Below are 8,795 nucleotides of genomic sequence, written 5' to 3'. Positions count from 1 at the left end.
TCCTCTTCATGATGTCAAGCCTTTTTTTTACTCAATGAGATTTGAAGCATACCATATCAATTTGCATAGATTCCAAACTTCATGAATAAGCTTCTGAAAACTTGGATGTTATTGCCATGACTTGTTTTATGCTTCTTCAACCAAATCTTTGCTCTTAGCATCTTTCAAAAAGTTGATTGATACATGCAATGGCTTAAACAATAAACTATTCCAATAAGTTCACTCTTGGCATTGTCAACAATAAATCTTTGACATTATCTTTCAATTCATTTCAAAATTGATTGATGAAGGCTTTATCATTTCAATCCACATTGCAAACAAGATTTTAAAATTTGATAGTATATTTGGTGGTTGAACGTGATCTCTATTGTAAAAATAAAATTTTGATCTCTACTATCTTTTCTTGATTATTTTCTTCAAATGTGGCCAAAAATATTTTTATGAAGAATTGTAGGCCATTGAAAAGTTGTGATTTTTTTTTTAAAAAAAAAATTAATTTTTAATTTTTATATTAAAGGTGCAAATAAAAAGAAAAAAAATTCTAAAAAGAAGTGCACCAATGAATGAAACTTAAATAAATCTATTAAAATATTGAGAAGGATGCAACTTTAGATAGAGCTTCTTTTCTTGTAGAAAACTTTGAAATTTTAATGTTGTCAATTAAACTTCTCTAACATGCTAATTATTACTTCTTATATATTTATAATAGTAAGACTTTTTAAAATTAATTTTTAAATTGATCTACTTGTTTCTTTCAATTGTACAACTTTTTAGTATAGATTTTAAATTTTATTTTTGACTTCTTCTATAAGTATAGGTTGATATTAGAAATATGTGAAATTTCTATCCTAAGAGAGTTGGCAAGCTCATGAAGATTTGTAATAATTACAAATTTATTTTTAATTTTACCAAATATAGCATTCATAATTTTTTCTTCCATAGATAATTTAAAAAAACTATAAGTCAAATTAGAAGAGAATAATCTGCAACCTCTAATATCAAATATTTTTTTAAAAAAAGAAAAATAATCGACTTTTTTTAGGAAAAAAGATATAATTAAGAAACTATAATTTTAATTTTAAAGTGGGTAGTTTGCAACTTTTAAACCATAACAAAAAAAAGTGAGGTACTTCATTTTTTTTAAAAAATAAGAATAATCACCTAATAGTCTTTTCACAATATCATGGACATGAATTACAAAAAATCAAAAGATTGATATATTCTTATGTCATTAAAAAAGTATTAGTAATTACTCCAAGATAATATAATTTTAAATTAGAATAGTTACAATAAAGACAAGAAAATTAGAGACTCTTAAGATAAGATTAAAGACTAGAAAAACATTAATAAGAGTGAAGAAGGCTTTAATCCTACCTCTACATATGCTATCTAATTAGAAGTTAGATAGCAATATTCTTTAGGATCTCCAATATGTGTCTCTTAGGGACATAGTCCTTAGAACCTTCTAGAGACAAGTTTCTAGAACCTTCTAGAGACAAGCTTCTAGAACCTTCTAGAAGCAAGTCTCAGGAACCTTCTAGAAGCTTCTTAGTTGGTAGAAGATGTTAGGGACATAGTCTTTAGAACCTTCTAGAGATAAGTTTCTAGAATCTTCTAGAAGCAAGTCTCTGGAATCTTTTAGAAGCTTCCTAGTTGGTAGAAGTTGCTTGAGAAGCTTCCTAAATAAGAGTATATATTGGGATCGAGACTGAAGAGTTCTTCAGTCTCGACAACACATCTCTTGGAGCTCTAGCTAACCTCTCTGGTGTTGTTCTTGTATTCATGTGATTAATCTAGTTCTTGCCAGTTCTTCTTGAACTTCTTGGTAGATATCAAGTCTGTATTCTGTGTCCGTGACAGTTTGTGGAGACTTCATTCACCTCAGATATCAGAGCTAGTTTCTTCTTTGTTAGAGTGTAGATTACCCCTCTGCTTGGAAGTGTACTAGCACTTTAGAGGTTGCGGATTACTCTCCTCTAAACTGATACTTCTTTTATTACAATATTGGAGTCTTATTCTTCTTGGAGAGAGTGGATTATCCATTTTTTTGAAGCTCTTAAGGCATTTTAGAGGTTGCGGAGTACCCTCCTCTAAACCAATATTGTCTTTTTGTAGAGTCATTTCTGTCCTTCTCTTAGAATGGTCGGGGGCCAAGACATTAGTATGACGGAAAGTTTAGAGTCCAAGTTAGATGCTATCATGAATGCCCTCGCTACGTTATCACAAAGAACTGCAGAGATTGAAGGAGTCGTGGCAAGGCTTCATAATGATGGAGCATTTAGGATGGCACAATCTAGGTTGCACCAGCCTCAAACTTCTACACTTGGAAAAACAACTTTGCCTCACGTTCGACAAGCACCGCTGGTTCTACAACATAAGGAACCCCGAGTTAGCCTTCCGGACAAGTTCGATGGTACACGTTTCAAGTTTCGAGGAATCGTCAACCAAATCAGGTTGATAACAGTTTTACAGCCCGAACGCTATCCAACGGAGGAGTCACGTGTTGGGCTTGTTGGAACCTTACTTACAAGACAAGCTCTATCATGGTTTGCTCCTTTATTTGAGAAACGATCGTCCATACTAAACAACTTTGAAACCTTTTTGGAGGCATTTGCGGAAGCATTTGGTGAACATGACAAGGTTCGATGGGCTACAACAAAGATCCGGTCACTATGACAAGGGATGCGTTCTACATCAGTCTATGCATCGGACTTTAGGCAATTAGCATGCGATATCAATTGGAACGAAGAAGCGTTGTTGAGTCAATTCTATTGGGGTTTAAGGGACGATGTGAAGGATTTGCTGTTAACTCTTCTTGATCCGCAAACGCTCAACGAAGCTATTAGCCAAGCTGTGAAGTGCGATAACCGCCTATTCCAACGTCGCCAAGACCAACGTTCAAGACAACATAGGGTTTGCCACACCCCAACTATGTCGGCAAGCAGCGTGAATTCACATTCAGAGGTAAAAGACATGCAAATTGATGCTGTACGTGTCAAATGTCTTACTCTAGAAGAAAAAAAGCGGCGTATGGAGAAAGGTCTATGCTTGTATTGTGGTGAAGAAGGCCACAAAGTTGGAAACTGCCCCAAGAAGCAAAATCGACATATTATCAAGGCTAGGGATGCGTTTATTCAGGAAAACGAGGATGCCCAGCCACAATAGGAACCGTGCCGCTGGACAGTGAAATATCGCAACAACAACCAGGTTCCTTTCTTTCCGCTCAACCTGCCCTTTGTTTTACAATCTCTTTGCTTATTGGCCCTCAGAAACTAAGAACCTTAGCATTATTAGATTAAGGAGCATCTGCTTGTTTTTTAGATGAAGAATTTGCAAAGCGTCATAAGATCCCTTTAGTACAAAAATCCAAACCTGTTCACGTTGAGGTCATAGATGGACGACCTTTATTGTCTGGTAGTGTCATCCATGAATCAGAACCTATAGAAGTGACGTTTAAGGACCATAATAGTCATATTATTTTCAATATTATTAGAATCCCATCAAATCCTATTATTCTTGGTCTTTCCTGGTTGAAAAAACATAACCCATCCATAGATTGGAAGTTGCAGAAGATGACCTTTCCTACAAAACCACCTAAGAGCAAGCCTAGTAGAAAACCTCGAATAGAGAAATCCTTATTTATTGGAGCAAGAGCATTTATAAGATTGTTTAAGGGAGGCACACTGTTTGTCATTTATGCGGCTCCAACTACCGGAGAGAAGATCTCGACAGCAAGTATACCGGAGCAATATAAGGATTTTAAAGACGTGTTTCAAAAGAAAAATGCCGACATGCTACCGAAACACAGACCATATGATTGCGCCATAGACTTACAGGAAGGAGCACAACCGCCTTTTGGCCCAATCTACAATCTATCGCAGATGGAGTTGGCAGAGTTGCGGAAGTACATCGACGAGAATCTAGCCAAGAACTTCATCTGTCATTCAAAATCGTGAGCTGGAGCACCCATCTTATTTGTGAAGAAGAAAGATGGCTCGTTGCGGATGTGCGTGGACTATCGAGGCCTCAACAAGGTAACAAAGAAGAATCATTACCCGTTACCCTTGATTTCTGGTCTCTTAGAATAACTTGGACGTGGAAGGATCTTTACAAAAATTGATCTAAGGGGAGCTTACAACCTCGTACGAATCAAGGAAGGAGATGAGTGGAAGATAGCGTTCCGTACAAGGTATGGCCATTTTGAATATAATGTCATGCCCTTTGGTCTTACTAATGCTCCAGCAATCTTTCAACATATGATGAATGACATTTTCCGAGAGTACCTTGACGATTTTGTTGTCATCTATTTGGATGATATTTTGATATTCTCCAAAAATGAGGAAGAGCATGAAAAACACGTTCATTTGGTATTGGAGAAACTACGTGAGCGAGGACTATATGCCAAGTTGGAGAAGTGTTTATTTCACCAAATAGAGATGGAGTTTTTGGAGTTCGTTGCGACTACGAAAGGCTTGAAGATGGACCCCAAGAAGGTGGAAGCAATCAAGTCCTGGGAGGTTTCGAAGACGGTTAGAGATGTACAATGCTTTCTTGGTTTTGCCAACTTCTATTGGATCTTTATCAAGAATTACTCTCAAGTTGCTGCTCCTCTCACTCAATTGACATGCAAGGATAAGCTGGAATGGGGACCTCTAGCAGAGAAGGTATTTCAAAACCTGAAAACCGCATTTACTATGGCTCCAATCTTGATACATCCAGACTTTACAAAGGCCTTCTATTTAGAAACTGATGCTTCGGATTTTGCTTTGGGAGCTGTACTTTCACATATGGGAGAAGATAAGAAGCTCCATCCAGTTGCATTCTATTCTCAAAAGTTCTCTGCTGCTGAAATCAATTATGAGATCCACGATAAGGAACTTCTTGCTATAGTGGATTCTTTCCAAGAGTGGCGTCACTTTCTTGAAGGAGCTGTACATCCAGTGACCATATATACAGATCACAAGAATTTGGAGTATTTCATATCGACTCGAGTTTTAAATCGACGTGAAGCTCGATGGAGTATGTTGCTATTTAGGTTCGATTTTATTATCACTTATCGACCTGAAAAGCAGCAAGGACTATCTGATGCCTTACAGAGGAGATCGTATCTTGTACCAAAGGCTGGAGAAGCAGCGTTTGATCAACAATGTATGACATTGTTGAAGCCAGAGCAATTTCAGCTTTGCGCTACTATTATGCGAATTGATGCTGACTTTCAGAATCAGGTACGTGCTGTAACCATTGAAGATTCAGTAGCCATTGATATTAAGCAACGTGCCAATGACGACAAGTTCAAGGTGGAGGGAGATCTTTTATACTTTGAAGAGCGGTTATATATCCCAAAAGGACCAGCATGACTCCGAGTTCTTCAATCTCGCCACGATTTTCCAGCTGCGGGACATTTTGGATTCAACAAGACCTTGGAGTCTATTTCTCGAGATTTTTTGTGGCCCCAAATGTGGAAGGATGTGAAAGATTTTGTCCTCTCCTGCGACATCTGTTCAAGATCCAAGAATCCTCAGCATCGCCCTTATGGACTCCTACAGCCATTGCTGATTCCACGTCGACCATGGTCTTCAATTTCTATGGACTTCATCACGGACCTGCCATCATTTGATAGCATCTTTGTCGTGGTAGATCGGCTTACAAAAATGGCACACTTTGTCCCTTGCAAGAAGACATCGTCGAATGAAGTCACAACAAGACTCTTTCTCGATAATGTGTATCGATATCATGGACTACCAGATGATATCGTATCAGATCGAGGAACCCAGTTTGTATCAAAGTTTTGGAGATCTCTCTTTGAGATACTGAACGTGGATATCAATCTTTCTTCGGCTTTTCATCCTCAAAGTGACGGCCAAACGGAACGGGTGAACCAAATCTTGGAACAATACTTACAATGCAGCATCAACTATCAGCAAGACGATTGGACCACATATCTGCCGCTAGCCGAGTTTGCATATAACAACACCCTCCATGCGTCGACTCAATACACACCATTCTTTTCCAACGATGGGTATCATCCGAAGTTTGATTTATTGAGTCCATCAACAAATAACAATCCAGCAGCTGAAGGATTTGTGAAACAACTATCAGAGCTTCAAAATACGTTGAAGCTTCAATTACAATCCACTCAAGAATCCTACAAGGCGTTTGCAAATAGATTTCGGAATCAAGCACCTACTTTCAAAATTGGAGATAAAGCATGGCTTCTTCGACAGAATATCAAGACCAAGCGACCATGTCATAAGTTGGACTATCGAAGATTGGGACCATTTATCATCCAAAAGCAAATCAATCCAGTGGCGTACCGTCTGTTATTACCGGCTTCTATGAAGGTATATCCAGTCTTTCATGTTTCTTTGTTGGAGCCTTATCGAGAGTCATCTTTTCCTGGAAGAGTGCAATGTCCGCCACCTAGTATTGAGATCGAGAACCACGAGGAATACGAGATTGAAAAGGTGTTGGATTCTCGGCGAAGGTGGGGCAAGTTGGAATATCTTGTTCATTGGTGCGGCTACGACATTAATGAGCGAACGTGGGAGCCAGCTAAAAATCTCACCAATGCGCCGTAAAAGGTACAAGAGTTTCATCAACAACATCCTCATAAACCTAAGCCGGTTCGACAATAGCTTCTTTCTGAAGCTTGCTCACCCAAGAATATAAGAAAGGGAGAGATCACCACCAAAATTCGTAGTTGATGTAGTTATTTTCTCCAAGATAAAATAGAATTTTTTCAGTAGCCCTAGTTTGGTCTTCTGATATGGATAGCCAAGAGATAGATACTATGCCAGTCAGATTATCTCAACCAACTAGTTCACGAAGGCGACCCCCAGATGAAGAACCACCTGCACCACGACGACGACGGAGGATACCAAGTAACCGATCACTGGTGATTGTATTTGAGTCCGAGCTTGCTTACGATGGTCAACCAGAAGGCATATTTGCAAGACAATTTCACAATGAAGACACGGAAGTTCATGCTTGGTCAGAAGTTGAAGGAGTGGGCCACTACCGTTGGCTTCAAGGGCCGATGAACCACTTACCTCGTGAAGAACAGTTGGAGTTCATAGCAGACGTTATGCGACAGATCTTCATTTTCTTGCGTTGGTACTGATTGACAACAACATTACTTCTCAGAGACCTCGAAGCTAAAGGAGGGGGTGATGTTAGAGACATAGTCCTTAGAATCTTCTAGAGACAAGTTTCTAGAACCTTCTAGAGACAAGCTTCTAGAACCTTCTAGAAGCAAGTCTCTGGAACCTACTAGAAGCTTCTTAGTTGATAGAAGATGTTAGGGACGTAGTCCTTAGAACCTTCTAGAGATAAGTTTCTAGAACCTTCTAAAAGCAAGTCTTTGGAACCTTCTAGAAGCTTCCTAGTTGGTAGAAGTTGCTTGAGAAGCTTCCTAGTTGGTAGAAGTCGCTTGAGAAGCTTCCTAAATAGGAGTATATATTGGGATCAAGGCTGAAGAGTTCTTCAGTCTTGACAACACATCTCTTGGAGCTCTAGCTCACCTCTCTGGTGTTGTTCTTGTATTCATGTGATTAATCTAGTTCTTATTAGTTCTTCTTGAACTTCTTGGTAGATATCAAGTCTGCATTCTGTGTCCGTGACAGTGTCTCACTTGCGAGACATGTGTTGAATTTATAAGAGAAGTTTTATATATATGTTATAAGAAATTTTTACCACAAGTGGATAAGATGTGCAACATGTGGCCAACTTATTGGCCAAATTTTCAACCTATCAATCAACTATAAACACATATAATATCAAATTTGTATCTATAATATTATTGAAAATCTACATATATTTATCTTTTACTTAATACTTTTTACCTTGATAATTATTTATATTTGTGATACCTTTTTAACCTTGATGTTGATCTTTTAATGCCAATATTTCTTAATTTTATTGTCTAATGGTTTTTAAATTCTAAAAAATTATTAAAAATCAAGTCTACTACTAGTTTGTAAATTTTATATTAATCCAACTGACATATTGCTACAAATTCTAGATTCTCACTAGTTTTTTAAACTCTAACTGCTAAGATTTTAGTACTTTAAATTTCAATAATCTTTAAATAAACTATTTGATGAAGCTTAAACTTATAGCATATATTTAATACAAAAATAATCATTTAATTGCAAAAATTTACTTATAGATCATCTATCAATCTCTTAAAATTTTACAAAGTATAAACTCTTTATATTTTTTTAAATACAAAGTCCTAATAAAATAATTCTAACTTTATAAAGCCTTTACAAAGTCATTAAAAATTAAAATCATTCAAAATTAATGCACAAATATCTTTTCTTTAACTTATTATCATATTTTGATCTCTAATTAATCTAAAAACTTCAAAATTATAATAGATATATAGTTTTATTTTTAAGATCTAATTTTGACCTTGATTCAGAATCGATCCTCTGTAGGTATTTATTCTTAGTTTCTTAAGATAAAGTTTGTTACAAATTATTATGAATTCCTTCCTTAAGATATTTTTATTAATTATTTTTCTTATCAATATTGATTTGCTTTATTTAGGGGTATCCAAAGTAAGTAGAAGCTCATTTTGCAAAAAAAATAGCATTAGCACTTATTAGATTTACTACCTTCTTAATTATTATCTATACTTTTAAAGTAATTTGTTATAATATTTTTAATTAAGTATTTTTATAATATAATTATTATTTTTTTCTTTCATCTAGTAGTAGTATTATAGTATAACAATAGATAAAGGCTATGATTAGAATAAAAGATGAGGAATTCAAAACATGATATAAGAAGAT

The sequence above is a fragment of the Physcomitrium patens genome, chromosome 8 (genome assembly GCF_059467195.1).
Source record: "Physcomitrium patens ecotype Gransden chromosome 8, ASM5946719v1, whole genome shotgun sequence".
Lineage (NCBI taxonomy): Eukaryota > Viridiplantae > Streptophyta > Bryopsida > Funariales > Funariaceae > Physcomitrium > Physcomitrium patens.
Note: the sequence above shows the minus strand (reverse complement) of the source record.